The sequence below is a fragment of the Lutra lutra genome, chromosome 2 (genome assembly GCF_902655055.1).
Source record: "Lutra lutra chromosome 2, mLutLut1.2, whole genome shotgun sequence".
In the NCBI taxonomy this organism is placed as follows: Eukaryota; Metazoa; Chordata; class Mammalia; order Carnivora; family Mustelidae; genus Lutra; species Lutra lutra.
The window spans coordinates 52241622-52265313 of NC_062279.1; the positions used below are offsets into that span (position 1 = coordinate 52241622).

At 38.1% G+C, this 23692-nt stretch overlaps 1 protein-coding gene across 2 annotated transcripts in view; it reads left to right on the forward strand.

Annotated features, from left to right (window-relative positions):
* Positions 1-23692, forward strand: part of GALNTL6 (polypeptide N-acetylgalactosaminyltransferase like 6) — a 1244643-nt gene that overhangs the window by 1150979 nt on the left and 69972 nt on the right. The gene's annotated exons all lie outside the window — the stretch shown is intronic.

Consider the following 23692-nt stretch of genomic DNA (forward strand, 5'->3'; position numbering starts at 1 on the left):
TGTGATTGTCTCTAGAGCTGGGTCAGTTATATTCACTAAAGTATGTACCTGCCACTGCAGAGATGCAAAATCTGGGGGAAAAGGTGGTTTTGCCATGTCCCTTCGCTCAGTGTTCTCCTAGGAATCTAATCTTAAATTATTTATTTCTGTTCTTTTACTAGTAAGGCTGCACCATATAACTATTTGAATCTTTTATATAAAGCTCAATAAGTTCACAACCTTCTTTAAAATATAAAGTAGTTCATCGGGTTTCATTAGAATATCAATCCCACAAAGGCAGAGGGTTTATCTGTTTTATTTGCTACTACCTTCCCAACACCTAGAACAAGGCTTGGGAAGCACTCAACAAATAATTTGTTGAAAGGATTAATTAATCAGGAAAAATTAAGGCTAGAAAATGCTACAGGTTTTCCTTACTAAATGTTGAGCATTTCAGGGAAGTATAAAAAATATTTCACTTCTAGTGAGTCTTTTTGGGGAAAGAGGATTCTTTCTTACTCCCTTTCTGAGATTGTCAATACTATCCACTTCCTTAAGCCACATCCATAATCTTTTTTATAACAGCTGGAGTTAATAGTCATGAAGTTACCTCACATACACCTTGAAGGGAAATAGTCATATTATTATGCCCTCTTCAAAAGATTAATAGTGTATTTCATTGAGTAGCTGTAAAAATATGCTCTTTGAAATAAAATCACAAAATCATAAAGCAACTAAAGAGCCACATCTTGGGCAAGGACAAATGATTTAATTTTGTCATAAGACTAAACGCACATGAATCTCCAAGTGCATTCAGGAAAACAGCAAGAATTCACTGAAAGGTCCAGTTTTGAGCACATATCACAAATCAGCCATGTGGATACATAAATCGCAGCATATTAAACTACCCCAAAGATAATGCTGTTGTCTCTTGTCACTTTCACCCATTCAACTGAGCCCAAATTGTGCCCCATCATTCATTTGCCAGACGGATGGAGTGTTCACTTGGTTTGTAGTCAAAATGAGTGTGTATGAACTGGAGGGGAAGTTGTGCTGCTCCAGAGGGTATATTTTCAAAAAATAAAACCGTTCATATATTTTCAAGAAGGAAATTAAATACTTTTTCAAGGACTGTCAAATATAGGGAAACTAGGGCTAGCACATAAAATTCCCAGCCAAAAGGGAATGCTCATTCACATGGGGAAAAAAAAAAAAGCCCATAATTCTGAATTTTAATCTTTGCCACTTAAATTTTACTTGAGGGCTCATTTTTAGTTTTTTTTCCTCAACTGCTAAAGCAGAAAGTCATAAAAATTGAAGCTCCACTGTCAGTCTAAGGAATGTTTTATGATATTTTAAACAAAAAATATATTAAAATGAAAAACAATTCTGATTTTTGGGGGAGAGACTCAACTACCTGCTACCCCCTATGTTACTAAATCATCAAAACTGATGAGACTTTACAGGTGCTTCAGATGCAGGGCTATGTCTATTCAATAGGTAGTTAATCTCTCCAGCCTCATCAGGAAATGTAGAAGATGGAGATTTTTAATTCCAAAGGTTTGTTTTCTTATTTTACAAACTCACTTAATTTTTCAAGAATTTGCATCCTTTATTTAGGTAACTATATAAACTGAGGATTCTAGCCAACTTCCCAACACACACACACACACACACACACACAATTGTGTGAATAACCTGCCGTCCTCTAAACAGAGCATGAGTGCGTATTATAGAAACAAATTCAAATAACTACTACCTTCCATTTACCTAGCATTACAGTCTGGTTGCAAGAGACAAGATAGCCATATATGAAACCATCAGAGGACACTACAGGACAACAAGTAATTGTTCAAATGTATTGTAAAGATATGTATAGATAGAAGGAGGAGGAGGGAGTAGGGGTGCCATAACTGTTGAACCGAAAGAGGACCTTCAAGGATACCTCAGTTAAATGAACAAATTTTACAGAATAATGGTTCCCAAACTCAGGACCAGTGACCCAGAGCCAGGTCCTGGACCAGTTTTCACCCAGCGTCAGCGAACTGAGAAAAATAAGAATCACAAAGATACATATACTCAATTTAAAAATATCTTTCTAGGGGTGCCTGGGTGGCTCAGTGGGTTAAGCCTCTGCCTTCGGCTCAGGTCATGACCTCAGGGTCTTGGGATCCAGCCCCGCATAGGGCTCTCTGCTTGGCAGGGAGCCTGCTTCCTCATCTCTCTCCCTACTTGTGATCTCCGTCTGTCAAATAAATAAATAAAATCTTTAAAAAAAAAAATCTTTCTAAGTAGGAATCAGAGACTTTTTTTTTTTCATGACGGAATGAATACAAGATAGATTATTATTAATGCCTTTATTTGGCAAAAATAAAAATTAGCATCCCTCTGTCAGTTCCCATAAAATGCAAAAATCCAGGATACAGTGATTTACAATTCACCTTCCTCTGGGAATCAGAGTATTCACTCATCATGAATCAAATTAGATATTTTGCCGAGTCGGCATCCTGTCCAATGTTTGTTTGTACACTGGGCATTGTTGTGGTATCTTTTCACCAGGAACAAACTGCCAGTCCCTGAGGGAAGGAATGCTAATCCCTATCGTAACAGGGAGCCTAGACAGTCCCCATGGCTGTAGTGATGATTGTCCCTTCCTGGAGATGACGCTGTCCTCATCACAGAAGAGTGTGCAGCTCCTCAGTGAAAGACCACCTGTGCCTCCGTACAGCGGAAGTGGCTGAGTGGCCAGTGGGTGGAAGACTCCAAGGATACTTCATTCTGATGGGTCATGAGTTGAACCATGCACTCTGCCGAAGGAGCAGCCATATTGGCACCTCCCAGACCTCTCAGTGAGTGCTAGTATGTTTGGGGACAGTCAAAACCACTGGACCTTAGATCAGTGGCTCTGTGAGCAGAAGATGACAAAGGGGCAGAGCCATCACCCCATGGATAAACATACATTCTATAGCACAAGGGTCATCCCACAGAGGTAACTTTACCCAAAGGAGTTTCCCCAGGAGGATTCCAAGCCAGTGAAGGGCAGCCCTGCAGACCATGAGGGGGGCTGTCCTGGAGGTTCACACAGCTGTTCTCCCTAGTTCCAAAGGAGGACGGCCTGGGACACAAAATTGGAAGAGACCTTCACTCTAAGTTTGCAACGGATGTGACAGAATGCAAATCAAGGGATGGTATACGTCTGTGGTTTGCCACTGACATAGTATTAGCAATACTTTCTTTTCTAAAATTTTATCTTGCATTTTATAGCAACCATCATCCAAGTTGCAAGATAAAGCTATAAAACAAAAGAAGTCAAACCCCATAAAAATCTGATTGCACAAGATGGCCTGGAGAACTTGAAAATGTAACTCACATTAGAAGGGATAAGGTTAAAGGTCAAGTGAGCAGAGCTGGGAAGGTGAATTGAGACCTGTCTGCCCAAGGCTTAGCCCTTACAGGGAGGCTTGGAGTAAACAGGGGCAGCTGGAGCAGAAGGGCAGGGGCTCCAGCCTGAGCTTCCACCTGTAGGAAGGAGCAGGCACAAACAGTGAGAAGGGATTCTGTTTGGGACCAATGGAGCTAAACTGGGAATGTACATTGGAGACAGACTATGGAAAACCCCATGTGCAGGGCAGGGTGCATTTTTCTTATAGATTGTAGGGAGGTACTCATAGTTTTTGAGCAGGAAATGCCAGAATAAAAATAAAAGGGATAAAAACAGGTCAACCAACAAGTAAATATTAAGTGGGAGAGAGTCTAAAGAAAATAACTTTTGAGTGTAGGAAACATTTGTAAAGAAAATTTCCTAAAAAGTTTTTATTGATTTGTTGCACTGTGCAGTGAGAGAGAGGCCAAATGTGGCTATGAGGTTTTCAACAACGCTTCTAAGAAAAAATCATATCAGTACAAAAATTGGGATACGAGGAATGGGAAGGGGGAAAAATGCTCAAATTGGTTTTAGATAAAGAGGGTGAGAAGCGACCGCCTTACATGAGTTCAGGGAGAGCCAGATCTCTGGAGACTTGCACAGATTGCTCATCTAGAATTCTGAGAGCCCACAAAAATCAGATTTTCTATATCAATAAATGTTCATTTCTGAAAGGAAAAAAAAAAAAGTATATCATACCAGGCACTATGCTAGATCCTGGAAGTATAAATGATGAACAAGATAAACAAAAACTTTAACTTTTTTTTAAAAAAGATTTTATGTATTTATTTGAGAGAGAAAGAGAGAGAGAGAGAATGTGTGCTCACAAGCAGGAGCATGGAGGGTGGGAAGGGCCAGAGGGAGAGGGAGAAGGGGACTCCCTGCTGAGCAGGGAGCCTGAAATCATGACCTGAGTCTAAGGCAGACACTTAATGGACTGAACCCTCAACCCCCCAAACTTTTCCCTCTCATAACTAGTGGCCTTGATAATGACAGTCAGGTGGCGTCCACACAGTCCAGCAATCTATACATATCAATCCGAATACCATGAGGGTGAGCAAAGGGTTAAATAAATGTAAATAAACTCTCTGTGGAATGAGATTTGTATCTTGTATACTTATTTTAAACTATTTTGTGGAGATTATAATGTTATCATTGTGATTATGATTTTAGAGAAGAGGAGGTATATCTCATATACCACATGTAGCATTATTTAACACATAGCAATACGTGTTCTATATTAATAGATAATGTTTAATGATCCTAAAGGCCACACTGTGATCCACATCCAAGTTACAAATGTTTTTTGTTTTTTGGGTTTTTTTTACAAATGATTTTCACCTTATGTATTTACTTAGGGTTTCTTGGCAGAATGCAATGAGCTTTGAGGATGTCCCATGGTTATTATACTTTATGGGCATGGATATTAAACCTGAGGCCTGAGGGCGAATGGTGGTTTTTGCCTCTGTCAGCTATGAAGCGACCTCTTAACCTATTTCCCAAGTTGTCATTCCTCTGATATCATATCCCTGGTGACATCTGCTTCTGCAGACTTCATAGATCCTCTCAGACTGTTGAAATTTGTCAGGGTGGACGGAGGTACAGAGGAAGAGGAATGGGGGAGGAGAGTTTCAGTGTCAAGCCAGACCACCCTGAGTAGATCAGTAAGTGACCTCTCATGCTTCACCCTGGTGTCGGCTATCCCGGTCTGAAGGAGCTGAGATGGACGAACACAAACTCTGACATGTGCAGCCCTCCCTCGTTTATGTCAGAATAAGTCAGTCGAGGAAAAGCTTTAGCAAGACCAAAATGACTACTTTAATATCAGAAAATAAAATCACCAACAAGGCTATAAAATACGGTGATGAATGGGGAAATCTGCTCCCACAAACTGACCTTTCTCCCTTTGATGATTGTAAATCAGTTTACTCTCATAAAACTGCTCAGCAAATAGGAACTATAGCATGACAACCTTCGCCATCAACGGCAGGCAGCCCCTCTTCCTGTTGCTCTGAGAACTGTAGAGTTCACATGTATCATCTGAAACAATCATTGAGTTCAGGGACATGGTGGCCTCTCATGGGCTTTCTCCCAAAAAGCAGAAAAATGATGAATTCTTCCCAAAAGACTCCGTTTGCATAAATGGCTAGGACTTCTGTGCAGAAGCAATTCCTCCGAAAACAATAACTACCTCTAATTCTTCCTTACAATATAACAAAAAAGGAAGTAAGACTGCCTGGTACTTAGGGCCAGAGCTGAAGATGATTCACATACTGCAATCATGTGTTTGCTTCTCTCCCCTTCTCCACCACATTTTAGAATATAATATCCTCTCTTTAGATGGGGCTCTTCATTTAAATATTTAAATACTATTTCATTATTCTTCATGAGAGTCTTCCTAAAGAAAACAACCATAAGTTTTTTATGTGTTAATCATGATTCAATAAATCATTAAGATACGATGAGTCCATTGCATGTTATGAGGGTAAGAGTCATCCCTAGAGTCTCAACAGAGGCTCAGGCTGGAGAAATTTTTCAGTAAATATTTCCCGATTGCCTACTATGGAGAGGCATAGAGCATGCTTCATGTCCTAAGCCAATTGTATTGGGCCATCCCTTTGTAATGGAATGTCACATCACCCAAGGGAATCGCCTCACCCTGGAGATAAGTTTCTGGCATGTAACACTAGTATAACACTCATACTCACCCTTTAAGGATGGCCCTTGTTTGAACACTGGACATTTTATGCTTGTTTTGCATAAAAGGAAAACAAGACAAAGTAAAACTACTCTATCTGCCAAGGACCTAGAGAGAGGAGTTGGGAAAATACGAAACACAAACTTATTTCCCACTGCGGAACCCTCACTTGTTCCCTTAACTCCTAAACCAGTGCTATCAGAATTTTTTTTAAGTATCCACATGTTTTTGTCTGTTTAACAAATAACAACAGAATCACACATTGTCCTTAAAATTTTTTAAAAATACAGATGTAAAACATGGAATTTGCATACCAAACATAGAGACACTGAACAGAAAGTATCATGAGAACATGTGAGGTTAAAAAAAAAATTATTTCAAAACTCGGAACTTTTCCACAAAGCTTCTCAAAACGAAATTCTGGGGCAGCCTGGGTGGCTCAGTGGGTTAAAGCCTCTGCCTTCAGCTCAGGTCATGATCCCAGGGTCCTGGCATCGAGCCCCGCATCAGGCTCTCTGCTCAGTGGAGAGCCTGCTTCCTACTCTCTCTCTCTCTCTCTCTCTGCCTGCCTCTCTGCCTACTTGTGATCTCTGTCTGTCAAATAGATAAATAAAATCTTTAAAAAAAAAAAAAAAAGAAATTCTGGTTTGATTTTCTTCCTATTCATTTGCTCTATGTATCCCCCACCCCCAAACTCCTACAGATGCTATCATCTTCTGAACGTTAAAGCATTCTGCTCAGTTTCATTGTTTTAAGTATTCCTCAGTGCTTTCCCAAGTTTAGCTCAGCTATGACTTGGGAATCAAGTAGCTAATGCTTTCTAAAGTGCAAAATGGGGCTTGGCATTGAGACAAGCAATCTCTAAGCCACTTAAGTACAAAATTCAGCATTTCTTGAGCTATCTAATGAGGCCCAATATTTCCCATGTGTGTTTTGGAAGCCTATTGGAAGACACTTTTTGGCGGGATAGTGGGGGAGAGGTGTGAGTGGAATGTAGGGATCTCAGGACCCTGAGATCATGACCTGAGCTACCCAGGTGCCCCAAGCCTACTGAAAGATTTTATAGGATAAATATAACATTTAAATGGGGATCCTAGGCATCTACATGACAGTTAGCCCTCATGATTAATCATACTCTTACTTTGTCATTCTTAACAAAATTAAAATGGGAATGATTTTCTCTTTCCTATGGTACCTTTTCCAGTCTGCTTTTGGCTACTTCTTGCCGTACCTAAAGCACTTGATGTAGCTAGTTAGCATTTATACAGCTTCCTTCTTTCAAAGCACTTGAGAAACTACATGGTGAGCCCATTTGTGAGCTAGGGGGAATTATAATTGCATTTTTATCATTATCCCCATTAGAACCGAACATTTTCCTGCATTCACAACTCCACTGGAGCCTCAGAAAGGAGAAAGCTTGCTTAGATAAAATAGGTCCCTGCTGCTACAAAATTAAGCTACTGAAATTTAAGCGAATTTAAATATTTTAGCATGTCATAATCTTAATAACCAAAAATGCAACTCTTGCAAGAGGAAGCCTGGCTGGCTGCTTTATGACTCCACCTTTTGGGACCCCAACGGGATGATGAAGCCACAGGAGCACCTGAATGGGAAGCAGTCATTTTGTGGAATTAGCTTCTTAACGTAAGATGTGTAAAACCACAGTGACACTGTGCTTGAGGCCTGTAGTATTTAATTTCCGATCTGATCACCCTTGGTTCTAAGAGTTTATTAGTTTGTGGTGAGAATTCCATTTCCAGGGCTATAATGTACATGGTGGTCATAGTCAGAATTATTATAATGCATATTTGAAAGTTGCCAACAGGGTAAATTTTAAGAGTTCTCATCACAAGGGAAAAAATTGTAAATTTGTAGTGAATGGCAATAACTAGACTTAGTATGGTGATTGCTTTCCAGTGTATACAAATATCGAATCACTATGTTATACACTTGAAGCTAGTATGTTACATGTCAATTTTATACACACACACACACACACACACACACACACAAAGAATTCCATTTCCAACTTCAATTCCAGCCCAAGTATATCTCCTTTTGGTGTTACATTTGAAGTAGAGAAAATAGTTCCATTTGATATTCTATAGACTGAGAAATGGTCAAAACCAATTGGCAGCTCTGTGGTGCCTGGACGCTTTTAGTGTTCTAATTCTGAAAACAGCTTATAAAATTAAAATTCACAATTACCCAAACTTTGAACAGATATGAATTCCAACCTAAGAACCCTACATGAGCTATTAAAAACATATAGATTTTTGGGTCCTATTTTGACAGTATGAAAAATGAAACAGGTTGCATTAATAACAAATGGAATGAATACTGTAGCAGCATTTAATTTAACCACAGTTTGCTTGTGGTAGATGTTCACTATTACGGGACAAAACACTTGATACTCTCTTTGGTCAACAGTTAGAAGTGCTAGTAGTGATTTATTTTAAAAAAATAGTAATTGTGGGGTGTCTGGGTAGCTCAGTAGATGGACCATCAGACTCTTGATTTCAGCTCAGATCATGATCTCAGGGTCCTGGGATCAATCCCTGCATCAGGCTTGTACTCAGCAGGGAATCTGCTTGAGATTCTTTTTCTCCCTCTGCTCCTCCCCCTGCTGTCTCCCTTTCTCTCAAAAATAAATAAATAAATAATAATAATAATAATAAAGAAATAGTATATCAATACTTTTCTACAAATAAGATTATATTGCCTCTTACACTCAAGTTGTGATAGCGTGAGACACCATTGGCTTGAATGCCAGAAATGAACACCCTTCAGATTGTCCCCCTGGTGTCTCTAGACCTCCCCAAAAGGTTTCCTCCCATGTGGCTTACGTACCTGTTTGTCAGATGCAGTACCCACTCTGCCTCACCTGTGACGCTTCTTTGTGCTCCCACTTGCCTATTTCTTGCCTGGGAAGCCAAAGGAGAAGACACACCACCTTCACCATTTGGAAGAAGAGCATCAACTCCTAGCTCATGGTGCTGTTTCTGGAGAAACCAACACTTCAGTTCTCAACGTGCCAGAACTTCTTTGGGTCCCAGCTAGACTCAGTATGGCTGTCTTTCTCTGTGGGCCAGCTAAATGATACAGAAACCATACTTTCACTTTTGTTCTATCATTCCACATTTTGCTTCTGAGGCAAGGTCATAAGGGCATCGCATCTTCCACCTTGATCTCTTGGATGACTTGATTTGGGAGAAGCCAGCCACCACATCGTGATGGCGCTCAAGCTGCCTGTAGAGAGGCCCATAAGGAGGAAAACTGAGTCCTCCTACCAAGAACCAGCACCACTTTATCAAACACATAAGCCTCCTTGGAAGAAGATCTTCCGCCCCATTCAAGGCTTAAGATAACTGCTTCCTTAGCCAAAATCTGACTGAAACTGATGAAAATCCAAGCCAGATTGCCCAGCTAAACCTCTCCCAGTTTCCTGACCCACAGAAACTAGAAAAGATTTTTTAAATTGTTTATTATTAAGCCACTCCTTTGGAGGGTAATTTGTTATATATTGCTAAATAACTAATACAGCTCTTTCTGTTTAACAGTTCTTCAGCAGCAGCAATCAGTACAACTTGAAGGGACATGATTACCTCAGGTGGCCCACTTGAAGCTTAAACATTAGGCAAGGTTATGCCTCAAGAATACTATCAACAGGTATCAAGAGAGTGAAAAGGCAAACTCCCTGAATGGCAGAAAATATTTGCAAATCATATATCTGATAGGGTATTAATATCCAGAATATTTAAAGAATTTCTACAACTCAACAAGAACAAACAAACGAGCAACCTGATTCAAGAATGGGCAAAGGGAGGGCACCTGGGTGGTTCAGCTGTTAAGCATCTGCCTTGGGCTAAAGTCATAATCCCAGGGCCCTGGGAATGGAGGCCGGCATCAGGCTCCCTGCTTGGTGGGAAGCCATCTTCTCCCTCTCCCACTCTCCCTGCTTGTGTTCCCTCTCTCACTATGTGTCTCTGTCAAATAAATTAAAACTTAAAAAAAAAAAAAAAGAATGGGCAAAGGACTTGAATAGATGTGTCTCTGAAGAAGATATACAAATGGCCAGTAGCATGTGAAAGATATATAACATCTTAGGAATCATTAGGGAAAATACAAAACAAGCCCACAATGAGATACCACTTCACATCCATTTAGATGGCTACCATCGGGGGGAAAAAAAAAAGTGAATGTTGGAAAAGGTATATAGGAATTAGGATTCTTGTACATGGCAGAAATGTTTAATTTTGCAGCCATGGTGGAAAACAGTTTGGAGGTTCCTCAAAAAATCAAAAATATAAGTACCATATGATCCAGTGATTGCACTTTGAGTAATACACAAAAGAATTGAAAGCAAGGACTCAAACAGATATTTGTACACACATATTCATAGTAGTAGTCAAAATATAGAAGCAACCCAATATTTGCTTAACAGTAAATGGACAAGCAAAATATGGTATGTGTGTGCATGTGTGTGTGTGTGTATATATATATATATATATGCACACAATGGATTATTATTCAGCCATAAAAAGGAAGAAAATTCTGACATATATTATAGAATGGTTGAATCTTGAAGACATATGCTAAGTGATATATGCCAGTCACAAAATAATAAATACTGCATGATTCCCCTTATATGAAATATTTTAAATAGTCAAATTCATATGAAATAGAAAATAGAAAGGTTGCTAGAGACTGAGGTAAGAGGAAATGCAGAGTTAATGTTTAATAGGTTTAGAGTTTCAGTTTAGGAAGATGACAAAAATTATGGAAATGGATGATGGTAGTTGTTGTATAACATGTGAATGTTTTTTGCTTTTGGGGGGAAATTAAGGTATTTCATTTGTTTGTAAAAATATTCATCAGAAGTAGCTAGAACATTCATTCAAACTGTATTTCACATAATTTATGCTAAAGAGTGAGCATTTTTTCCATGCGTTGGCAAATTGTAATATTCCTTCTTTAAGTTTGGGTCACTTTCCAATATTTAATCCTTTATGCTTTCAATGCTATGAAATATCTACCATAGTTCCTGTGACATGAAGTTTTTGATGGTATCACTTTCTCTGGAACTCCTTATCCTCTCCATCACAAGTATTTTCCTCATTTATGACAAGAAATACACTCTTGCTAAATTCCTTGGCTTTACATCTAGAGTCTCTCAAATGGCATCAGTGTTAACATTTCCATGGCCGGTCATTTCTCCTAGAAATTCTATTTGAATTTCACCTTCAGCATCATCACTTTTTGTTTTTATGCCACTCTTTCATCTTTGTTAGACAAGCCTCTCATTGTGATTATCCATTTTTGTAAAATGTCATGTCATGTTTATCTGAGGAAACAAGGTTAAAAGAGAACTATGTTTCCAGCTATGTGTGAACTGAATAGCAGATGTACAATGATCAATCACCAACAGACTTTGAAAGAAGTGACGTAATTGGTCATTGATCATAATACGCATTTATTATATATGTAGTGATTCGTGGTTTGAAGAGCTAACAGCAACATGTGTTCCTCATGCAATTACTCACAGTTAACATACCATGGCAACTGAAATCTGAGCCGTGTTGTTGGTAGCACGTGCATGTTTTTAGTGCCAACAAACTGCACTTCTCATAGTGGTCAAAAGGCAAATTTTATGTTGCATATATTTTACCACAATTAAAAAAAAGTGTGGGGCTAATAATACATTATATGTTAATAATAAAAAATAAAGTTTAATTTAAAAAAGTAAACAAGATGATTCTAAAATTTATCTAGAAATGCAAAGGACCTAAGACTTGATAAAGAACAAAGTTGGAGGACTTACATTACCTGACTTCAAGACATTAAAAAACTACAGTAATCATGACAGTAGTATTACAACAAAAGGATAAGTGAAAGAAAATAGAGTTGAAATAGATTCTTGCATCTGGTCAGACATTTCTAGAAAAAAACAAAGAGGAATAATTGTGAGGTGGGGCAGATGTGCTACTCTAGGCACTTACACCTAGAAGCCAAGATTCATAAATTGGACTCCATTGAAACTAAGGTCTCCTGCTCTTTAAAAGGAACTATAAGGAGAATTAAAAGACAAGCTATAGACTGGGAGAAAATATTTACAAACCACATGTCTTTGTCATATAGTTTGAAATCAGGGAGCGTGATACTTTCAGCATTGTTCTTCTTTCTTAACATTGCTTTGGGTATTCAGGATCTCTTTTGTGGTTCCATACAAAGTTTAGAATTGTTTGTTCTATTTCTACGAAAAATGTCATTGGAATTTCTATAGGAATTGCATTGAATATATATATTTCTTTGGATAGTATGGATAATTTAACAATATTCATTCTTCCAACCCATGAGTACTAGTGTACCTTTCCATTTACTTGTGTCTTCTTCAATTTCTTTCATTAATGTCTTCGTGGTTGTCAACATACAGATTTTTCAACTCCTTGTTAAATTTATTCCCAGTATTTTATTCTTTTCAATTCCATTGTAAATGGGACTGTTTTCTTAACTTCTCTTTCTGCCAGATTGTATTTGTTATAGAAATGCAACATATTTTTGTGTATTGATTTTGAATCCTGAGGCTTTATTAAGTTCATTTATTGATTTGAACAGTTTTTCGATGATGTCTTTATAGTTTTCTATACATAATATCATGTCATCAGCAAATAGCTTTACTTCTTCCTTTCCAATTTGAATGTCTTTATTTATTTTTCTTGCTTAATTGGTCTAGCTAGTATTTCCAATACTGTGTTGCATAAAAGTGGCAAGAGTTGGCATCCTTGCTTTGTTCCTGATCTTAGAAGAAAAGCTTTCGGTTTTTCACCACTGACTATGATGTTAGCTGTGGGTTTATTATATATGGCCTTTATTATATTGAGGTATGTTTCTCTATATTGACTTTGTTTGGAGTTTTTATCATAGATTAATGTTGGATTTTGTCAAATGCCTTTTCTGCATCTATTGAGGTGATCATATAATTTTTAGCTTTCATTTTCTTAATGTGGTATATCACATTGACTGATTTGTGAATGTTGAACCATCCTTGCATCCCTGGATTAATTCCAATTAATCATGGTGTATGATTGTTTTAATGTATTGTCAAATTCAGTTTGCTATTTTCTTGAGGATTTTTGCATCTATGTTCATCAGAGATATTGGTATCCTTGTAACATTGTTGTCTGGTTTTGGTATCAGCCTTATACTAGCCTCATAAAATGAATTTGAAGAGTTTCTGCCACTTCTATTTTTTGGAAGTGTTTGAGAATTGGTATTAATTCTTCTCTGAATAGAGTTCACCAGTGAAGCTGTCTGAACCTGTACTTTTTTGGGAGGTTTTTATTTGTTTGTTTGTTTTTAATTTGTTTTTTTTTTTAATTTATTTGACAGACAGATCACACGTAAGCAGACAGGCAGGCGGCGGGGGGGTGCGGGGAGCAGGTTCCCTGTTGAGCAGGGAGTCTGATGCGGGGCTTGATCCCAGGATCCCAGGATCACAACCTGAGCCGAAGGCAGAGGCTTTAACCCACTGAGACACCCAGGTGCCCCTTTGGGAGGTTTTTGATTACTGGCTGAAACTCCTTACTAATAATCAATCTGTTCAGATTTTCTATTTCATCATGATTCAGTCTTGGTAGGTTGTATCCATCTATCCATTCCTTCTAGGTTGTCCAATTTGTTGGCCTATCATTGAGCAACATGTGTTGTCTCTTATGATCCTTTGTATTTATGTGTTATCAGTTGTAATGTCTCTTTATTTCTGGTTTTATTCATTTGAGTCCTCTTTTTTTTTCCTTGATGTGTCTAGATAAAGGTTTGTCAATTTATTTACCTTTTCAAAGAAGCAGCTCTTAGCTTCTTTGATCTTTCTACTATCATTTTAGTTTCTATTTCATTTATATTGCTCTAGATTTTACTATTCCTTTCCTTCCACTAACTTTGAAGTTTGCTTTTCTTTTTCTAGTTCCTTGGGATGTAGAGTTGGGTTGTTTATTTGAGACTTTTCTTGTTCCTTGAGGAAGGCATTTATTGCCATTAACCTACCTTTTAGGACTGCTTTTGTTGCATCCCATAAATTTTGGTATGTTACATTTCTAATTTTGTCTGTCTCAAGATATTTTTTTCTCTTTTGACTTCTTTTGACCCATTAGTTGTTCAGTAGCACATTGTTTAGTCATCAAATATTTGCAAATTTTCCAGTTTTCATTATATAATTAATTTTTAGCTTTATACCACTGTGATCAGAGAATGTGCTTGATATTATTTCAATCCTCTCAATTTATTAAGACTTGTTTTGTGGCTTAACATATGATCTATCTCAGAACTTGTTCCTTATACACTTGAAAATATATATTTTGCTACTTTGGGATGGAATGTTCTATAAATATCTAGTAAGTCTATCTAAGATGTCATTTAAGGCTGATGTTTCTTTATTAATTTCCTATCTGAGTTATCTATCTGTTGATGTAAGTGAAGTATCAAAGTCCTCTACTATTATTGTATTGCTATCTATTTCTCCTTTTAGGTCTGTTAATATTACTTTATATATTTAGGTGCTTTTATATTGGATGCATAAATATTTACAAATGTTATATTCTCTTGTTGGACTGACCCCTTTATCATGACATAATACCCTTCTTTGTCTCATATTACAGTTATTGTAATAAAACAAAATGTTTTGTCCAATGTAAGTATATTCAGCTTTCTTTTAGTTTTCATGTCCATGGAATATCTTCTTCCATCTCTTCACTTTCAGTCTGTATGTGTCCTATATCTAAAGTCAGTCTCTTTTAGGCAGCACAGGGATGGGTACTTTTGTTTGTTTGTTTTTTAATCTATTCAGCCACTCTATGTTTTTTGACTGAAGAATTTAGTCTATTTACATTAGTTATTAATGTAACTATTGATAAGTATGCACTTATTACATACCTATGTAATTAGTTATTTATAGGTATGTACTTATGACCATTTTGTTAATTGTTTTTTTACTGTTTTTGTATTTCCTCTCTGTTCCTCTTTTCTTCTCCTGCTCTCTTCCTTTGTGGTTTGATGACTTTCTTTAGTAGCATGTTTATATTCCTTTCTCTTTGCCTTTCCTGCACTTCCTATAGGTTTTGTTTTGTGGCTACTGTTATGCCCCAATAATGGGTCCGTGATTAAAGGAGCGAGACTGATATAAAGAGAAGGTCAAGCAAAGCTTTATTTCACGCCAAGCATCAAGAATCAGACCGAACGTTCGGGGATGCACCTCTTACAAGAGAGGGCGACCCTTCTCTGTTTCACAGACTAGTTTTTTTTTTTTAAAGATTTTATTTAGTTATTTGACAGACAGAGATCACAAGTAGGCAGAGAGGCAGGCAGAGAGAGAGAGGAAGGGAAGCAGGCACCCCACTGAGCAGAGAGCCCAACTGCGGGGCTCGATCCCAGGACCCTGAGACCATGACCTGAGCCGAAGGCAGAGGCCTAACCCACTGAGCCACCCAGGTGCCCCTCACAGACTAGTTTTTAAGGGCAAAGGCCATGCGGTCGGGCCTGGCCATGCACAGGTGGCCAATGAGATTGTAACACACACAGGAAACTCCACAGTGATGCTAGGTGACCAACTGAATTACAATTTACCCTAGTAGACATTTGAACCAGCCTATCACACCTTGATTAGGATTGGCGCAAAAAAGGCTCCCAAAGGATGGGGGCCCATACTCCTTGGTAGCTAGGGAGATAGTATGCAACCCCCTACTGATCGGATGTCTCCACGTGGCCTGACCCACCCCTGTATCTGGGCTTTGTTACCTGGAGCTGGTTTCTGGGACTTGTTTTTAAGTAAATTCCCTAGGGGAAGGGGAGCAGGGACAGTTTAACTTTAATGAAAGCCTCTTGCTAAATAGGTCCTTACAGCTACCACGAGGCTTACATATAACAACTTCTATCTAAACAGTCTATTTTAAGTTGATAACCCTTAAGTTTGATCCTGCTCTAAAACTCAACATTTTTACTCTCCCCCACCTACTTTATCTTTTTAGTCACATTTTACATCTTTTTGTCTTGTATATCCCTTAGCTAATTATTATAATCATATATCTATACTACTCTTGTTTTTTTAACCTTCATACTAGCTTTTTAATTGAGTAACCCATTACTTCTACTATATACCTACCTTTCTAGTGACATTTATGCTTCCATATGTGTTCTTGTCACTAAAGAATGCCCTTTCTTTTCAGTATAAAGAATTCCCTTTAAGATTTCTATAAGGCCAGTTTAGTGGTGATAAACTTCTTTAGCTTATGCTTGTCTATAAAGTCCTTATCTCTCCTTCAATTCTGAGTGATGTTTTGCCAGATAAAGTATTCTGGGCTGGAAGTATTTTTTCTTTTAGCACTTCAAATATATCATGCCACTCCCTCTGGCCTGTAAAGTTTCTGTTGAGAGACGGAAATGAAAATTCAAAGAAATGTATACGCCCTCATGTTAATTTCAGCATTATTTAAAATAGCTAAGATATGGAAGTAACTTACGTGTCCATTGATGTATGATTGTGGTATAAATATACAATGGAATGTCATTCAGCCCTAAAAAAAGAATAAGTCTTGCCATTTGCAACAACATAGATGGACCTCAAAGACATTATGCTAAATGAAATAATCAGATAGAGAAAGATAAATACATGATCTTAAAGAGATCATGTATATTAAAAAGAAAATAAAAAGAATTAAAAAGAAAATAAAAAGCTCATAGATACAGATATTAAAAAGAAAATAAAAGCTCATAGATACAGAGAACAGATAGATTGCCAGAGGTAAGGGATTAGTGGTAGGAAGAATGGCAAACTTTTTTTTTTTTTAGTTTAAATAAATTTTTATCACACTTCTAATGAAAATCTTGTATCCAGAATATATAAAGAATTTTCAGAATTCAATAATAAGAACACACACACAAAAAAAAAAACCAATTTTTTAAATGGGCAAAAGATTTAAATAGTTCACCAAATAAGATATACAGATGATAAATAAGTGCATGAAAAGATGCTTCACATTATTAGGCATTAAGGAACTATAAACTAAAACCATACTTTTTAAAGGCAAAAATAAAAAGAGTGACCATACTGAGTGCTAAAGTTATGGTTTAACTGGAATGCTCACACAATACTAATAGGAATGGAAAAGGGAACAACCACTTTGAAAAATAGTTCAGCAGTTTCATTAGAAGTTAGACTACTTAACATATGCCCAGACACACTTCAAAATATTTACCCAGTAGAAGTTAAAGCAAATGTCCATACAAACACTGTTCATAGCAGCTTTATTGTAACATCCCCAAACTAGAAAAACCCAAATGTCCATCAATAGGTAAATGGAAAAATGAATTGTAGCGTAACTACATACTGCAATATAATAAAAAGAAATGCATGCAGCTACATGGATGAACTTAACAATTATGCTTAGTTTAAAAAGCCAGACAGGGCGCCTGGTGGCTCAGTTGATTAAGCAACTGCCTTCGGCTCAGGTCATGATCCTGGAGTCCCAGGATCGAGTCCCAAATTAGGCTCCCTGCTCGGCAGGGAGTCTGCTTTCTCCCTCTGGCTCTCCCCCCTCTCATGCTCTCTCTCTCATTCTCAGTCTCTCAAATAAATAAATAAAATCTTAAAAAAAAAAAAAGGCCAGACAAAAGTGCATGCTTTATGATTCTATTTGTTTAAAATTCTTGAAAATATAATTAATTAGTTAATTAATTAATCAATCTAGAAAATACAAACTAAATTATGGGAACAAAAAATAGATCAGTGTACAACACCAAGAGTGAGTCCTACGGTTCACCACCCAAAACTGTGGGCTTTGGGTGATGGTATGTCAATATGGGGTCATCTATTATAATAAATGAACCACCCAGTTGGGAGATGTTGATAATGGGAGAAGCTATGAATTTGTGGGGGCAGGGACTAAATGGGAAATCTCTGTAGCTACCACTAATTTTGCTGTGATCTTAGAGCTGCTCTAAAAAAAAAAAAAAAATTAGGTCTTAATAATTAGGAAAAAAGTAGATCTGTGGTTGCCTGGCAATGATGGTAGAGGTGCCTAAGAAAGGAAACAGAGAGAGGTATATGGAAACATTTGCAGATGACGCATATGTTCCTTATCTGGATGGTGATGATGGTTTCACCAGTATAGACATATATCAAAATGTGTCAGCTTGAACACTTTAAACATCAGCAGTTTATTGTATATCAATTTTTCCTCAGTAAAGCTGTTTTAAAGTTAGGCTTACACGCATTTTCTAGTAAGATATGTTGCTAAATAATTTGCAGAGCTGTTCTTCGTTTGTCCTACATCTAAAGGCTACATTAAATGTTATCAGAAACACTACCATAAAGATCTAAAATATCCAGTCAAAAGATAGAACAGAGATATGGTTAAATTATGTCAAAAAGCTCAGAGCAGGTAACCAGATAGCTCACATCGCCTTGGGGAAAAATAGAGGAAACTGTCTGTCAGAGAAGCCTCTCTTTTTAGTACTGGATTAGCCACCCTCTCCTTATGCTGAAAAATTCCCACTGACTTCAAAGAAGTCTTTAGATCAGAGAGAAAGCAGTGCTAGGCTGAATAATTGTTGTGAGGTTGAGGCTCTCTTAAAGGGATTCTCTTTTGAGCTGTATCCTTGATGACATTATCACTTTATCAATGATAAGAGGTCTTTAGGGTGAGGCTCTCTTAAGCATCAAAGAGGAGAAAAGAAATGCATTTAAATCCAGGCAGAATTTTCTAAAGTCCTGGGATAGTGATGCAATTCCTTGCTGAAGGAGTGTCTGGGACAACTAAGAAACTGTTTCTGTGTGAGATTGGCTTGGCTTTGCTAGCTCCCAGCCATTGCTGACGGAAAAGCACCAAAAAAAAAAAAAAAAAAAAAAAAAAGGTGAAGAAAGAGAAATCTATTATAAACCCATCGTAATACAATAGCTTAATATTGACCCAAGCACAGCGTGCGGGCTGGGGTCAGGCCGGTGCTCATGTAAGGATTGCTTTTTGCACAAAGAAATGGAGGCACACCAGGAGGTGAGGGGGCCCAGACAGTACACCCATGCCACAGCCTCGTGGCCAGACCATCCACTGCCAGATAATCTGCTGAGACTCTGAATAGGGATTGTATTTTTAGGATAATTAAACAGCAGGGTCTAAAATGTTGCTGGCAAGAAGAAATAATTAGTGGAGAGATTTCTGCAGTGTCATGAATCAGCAGGTATAATGGAACTATCTATTTTCTTCATGTCGCACAATAAAGATGGTCAGTCAGAGGCAGAAATCTGTTCTTATAAACTGAGCTAGAACGTGATTTAAAGTCCCTGGAAAAATACCAATTCAAAGACCTCATGAGTGTTAGAATTATGAAAAGATTTAGTGTCAGACAGTGCAAAGAAAACAAGCCTTGAATTCTAAAGATCGCTAATATAAGGCTAAGTATGTTAAGTGTGTGAATAAATATTTGGGCAACCCCGAGAAAGGAACGATTAATCCCTGTTTGGGTTGAACGGAGGAGCGTGTGATAACACACAGGAAAGCACGGAGGTCAACCTAAAAAGAGAGAATGTCATCAATGTCTTGTACGGAGAAGGTGCTCAGAATGACAGTTTTTATATCGTTTATCACTCAGGAATTAGGAAGGTCTGCAGCTTTTAAAAATAGAGAACTAGCGACATCTTCATTTGCTTTCTGCACGGAAAAAGGAATGTATTCTTCAGCTCCAGTAGCCCTCCTTCTCAAACTGTTACATGACTTCCACACTGGATGGAAAACCAGCAGGTGAAAACCTCTTGGATTGACCTGGAGTAGAATTGGGCCCTCTCCCCCAGTCTCCCTTGACCCCGACTCCGAGCCTGGCTGGACCCAGCCCAGATGTGAAGAGACAGAAGGCCTCCACCTACTTATTTGCAGATTAAGGTTAACAGTAAGCCCTAAATTGTCGGTTCAGGCCATGCTGAGCCCTCACCTCCGCTTCCAATTAGCACTGCTGTTATCTTAAACGATGTGGCTGCTTCCCAGCTTGCTTCCCAGATAGAGCACCAGCGGGATCCCACCTATTAGAAACAGAAAAGCAGTGGGATTGAGAAGTGTATTTAGATCAACTGTGTTATAGCAGGCTTCTCTGCAGAGAGCCTGAAACTTCTCTGGAACGATTTCCACAGAAGCAAAACATTCACTATGTATTGGCAATAGCATCAAGATATGCCTGATTCTTAAAAATATATAAATATAAGTATATATATATAATATGTATATATATACAGATTCTGGATATACAGTCACTTAATGAATTAAAAAAAACATCACAGAGCATATATTACACACATATTATATAGACCAGCGGTAAGGTTGCCAGATTTGGCAAATAAAAAAATACAGGACACCCACTTAAATTTGAATTTCAGATAAATAACTTTGTTAGTATAATTATGGCCCATGTGTTAAAAGATACACTAAAGCATATTAAAAATTTTAAGGGTTTATTTGAGCAAAAGTCTATTTGAATTGGGACGTGTCAAACTGGAAGTGATTAAGGGCAAAGATGAACACAGAGAAAAATACAAAAGCAAAGAAAGGAAATAATTTGAATGGCTATAGCTTAGAGCCTAGTTGTCTATTTGTGATTGGTTGTGCCTAGTGTTTTGATTTCATAATCTTGGGACATTTACAGGCTTGGATTTTGGTTTGCATAGGTAGACCACCATAACATTAGGAGCACCTCAAGTCTAGTGGCCTCCTTGCTTATTTTAATTTAATTCAATTCAATTCAACTTAACACATGTAATATTGATAATGCAAGCATTATAAAACTACTAATTGCACTCATATTTTTAAGTTATTTGTTATTTAACTGAAATTCAAATTTAACTATGTGTCCCACATTTTATCTGGCATCTCTACTTGGGGAGAATAAGAAGAGTTTCTTAATGGGTGAGATCAGACAAATAAGGGGAAGAAGGACATTGAAGCAGGTGAAACCGTATGGGAAAAGCCAGGAAATAACTACATTTTTTAAGTGGCAATGAACAGAGCAGATCCCATAAGCAGAGGTCTCTTGAAGGAGAATAAAATTCATGAGGACTATTAGGGACTCTCTGGAGAATGTCTTGAACAGTGGGCCACCCTTCTACAACAAAATGTTTGGTGAGGAGTAACTCAAGAGCCAGCTGTCGAATTTCTTTTAGGGGAATCATCTTTGCCCAGTAAAACACCTGGAAAGGACATTGTGGCTATGGAAGGATAGGCTTTAGGGTTTGGCCTGGATAAGCAGGGACAGACAAAGAGAAAGCTGATTCACTCTGCATGAAAAGGGAGAAGAAATGATGACATTCTGGTGCAGTCCTACTGAGGAGCCTTAAAGGGAAATTTTGAGGACAGCAGGGGTCAAAAGACAGAAGAAATTTTGGCAAGGAGAAATTCTCTATAGCAGCCAAAGAATATGAAGGAAGTCGAATATTCCACCTTATGTCATCTGCTGTGCCTTGTCACCTGAAGATCTGCCACGGCCCTCAAATCTGCCGTCACAGTCCACACCTTAGTAATCTACCTGGGGAGTGTTTGAGAGGTGAGGAGAAGCACACAAGCTCCCTGCTCAGTGCTCTGCAAAACAAAGAAAAGAAAGCAAGCCTGGGGCAAGCCCGCAGTAGGAAAGAAAGGTACCCCAACAAGAAACCAGAGCGAAGGATGAATGTGTGAACACCAAACCCTGGGAATCCACACAGATCTTGAGGAAGACAAGAATGTGTAATTTGTCGTTGAAGCAATTCTATTTAAATCTCAAATAACAGGAATCCCAGCTAACACCAGGCTCCGTGGGTACAAGACAACCTTGATAGACCCAACTTCAGATACTTTGGGAGTACATGATTGCACATATAGATCTGCCAGGGTCCATTCTTTATTCTTTCTTTTGTCTTGATAACTATTTTTTGGACCTTTAGCATCTTCACCAGTGTTCATTCAATCAATCCTAGGGAGAGATGGGCCAACTCAGATTGATTTATTTTTCTCTTTGTTCCCATCTCTGACAAGAGATGAGATTGGATGTCTCAACTGCACAATCATGTGTACACAGCTGAGAATGCTTCTGTGAGAAGTCTGCTTTGCTCCTTTCCTGTTACCTCCATGTATTTGGATGTGTGTATGTAGGCTCCTATAGAAATACCACAATGAACTTAAATGTGTATATAATTATTTCATTTCCTGGAATGAGTGAATTTATTCTTCAGTCTATAAAAGGCCAATGAAACTTTTGCAACTGCTTGTAATATTTCTCAGCTGCTGTTCCAATGTTTTCCCCAAAACCATGTGCTGATTACAGTGGCAAGTGAACACAGAGTATTGTTACTTCCAGAATAATGACTTCAGAATATTATCTGGCCAGTCACCTGCACTGTTTGGGAGTGAGGACTATTCCTTAACTATAATAATCGACTCTTTAGAAAGTTTCCTCCTGGTAGGAAATTCAATTCAGAGAACAGAGCATCTATAATGGAGGATGTCTAATGAGTCATTGGGAACATTAGAGAATGGGCAAGATGTTGTATTTATTTTTAAATGTTTATGTAATGCTCATTGCTAGAGGGAAACTAGCTATTACAGTTTTTGCAATTATCGTGCTGTTTTTCTTTTCCCATCTCCTGGAAAGCTACAAAAAAGGATGATCTGACATTATCCCTGGAATACATTCATGATCCTGCTGCTTCCTTTAGAGTGTTTGGGAAATCAGCAAACCTAACCTGCAACCGAGTTTATTTCAATTTGAAAAGGACATGATAACACAAAAGCTACCAGGCTGGTTAACCATCCTGGTTAGCTTCCCTAAAGTTGTTGACAATTTAACAGCGTGTTGTCTCCTATCCCATTTACTTATTGATGACGCTTATCCTGGCTAACATTTATCCTGACACCTCGAGTCATTTCCAGTTGAATGCATCTGAGCTGATCATCTGAGCTCCTCTTTGAATTTTATAATAACTCTATTTCTATTTCAAAAATCCAAAGCAGGGCACCTAGGTGGCTCAGTTGGTTAACCGACTGCCTTCGACTTGGGTCGTAGTCCCAGAGTCCTGGAATCGAGTCCCGTATCGGGCTCCCAGCTCCATGGGGAGTCTGCTTCTCTCTCTGACCTTCTCCCCTCTCACTCTCTCTCTCAAATAGGTAAATAAAATCTAAAAAAAAAAGAAAGAAAGAAAGGAAGGAAGGAAGGAAGGAAGGAAGGAAGGAACAAAAGAAAAGAAAAGAAAAGAAAAGAAAAGAAAAGAAAAGAAAATCCAAAGCAACAGGGGCACCTGGGTGGTTCAGTCCGTTAAGTGTCTGACTCTTGGTTTTGGCTCAGGTGGTGATCTCAGGGTTGTGGTATCAAGCCCTCTGCACTCAGTGTGAGTCTGCTTGTCCCTGTCCCTCTGCTCCTTACCCCCCAACCCCACTCAAATAAATAAATGCATAAAATCTTTTTTTAAAAAACCCAAGATAATAAATTTATACCCTTTGGCACCAGCACTTTTAAACAATTTTTTCCTATTTCAGCACCTTTACCATTGGATATATGCACACATTATGAATTTGTTCACATTCATTTTA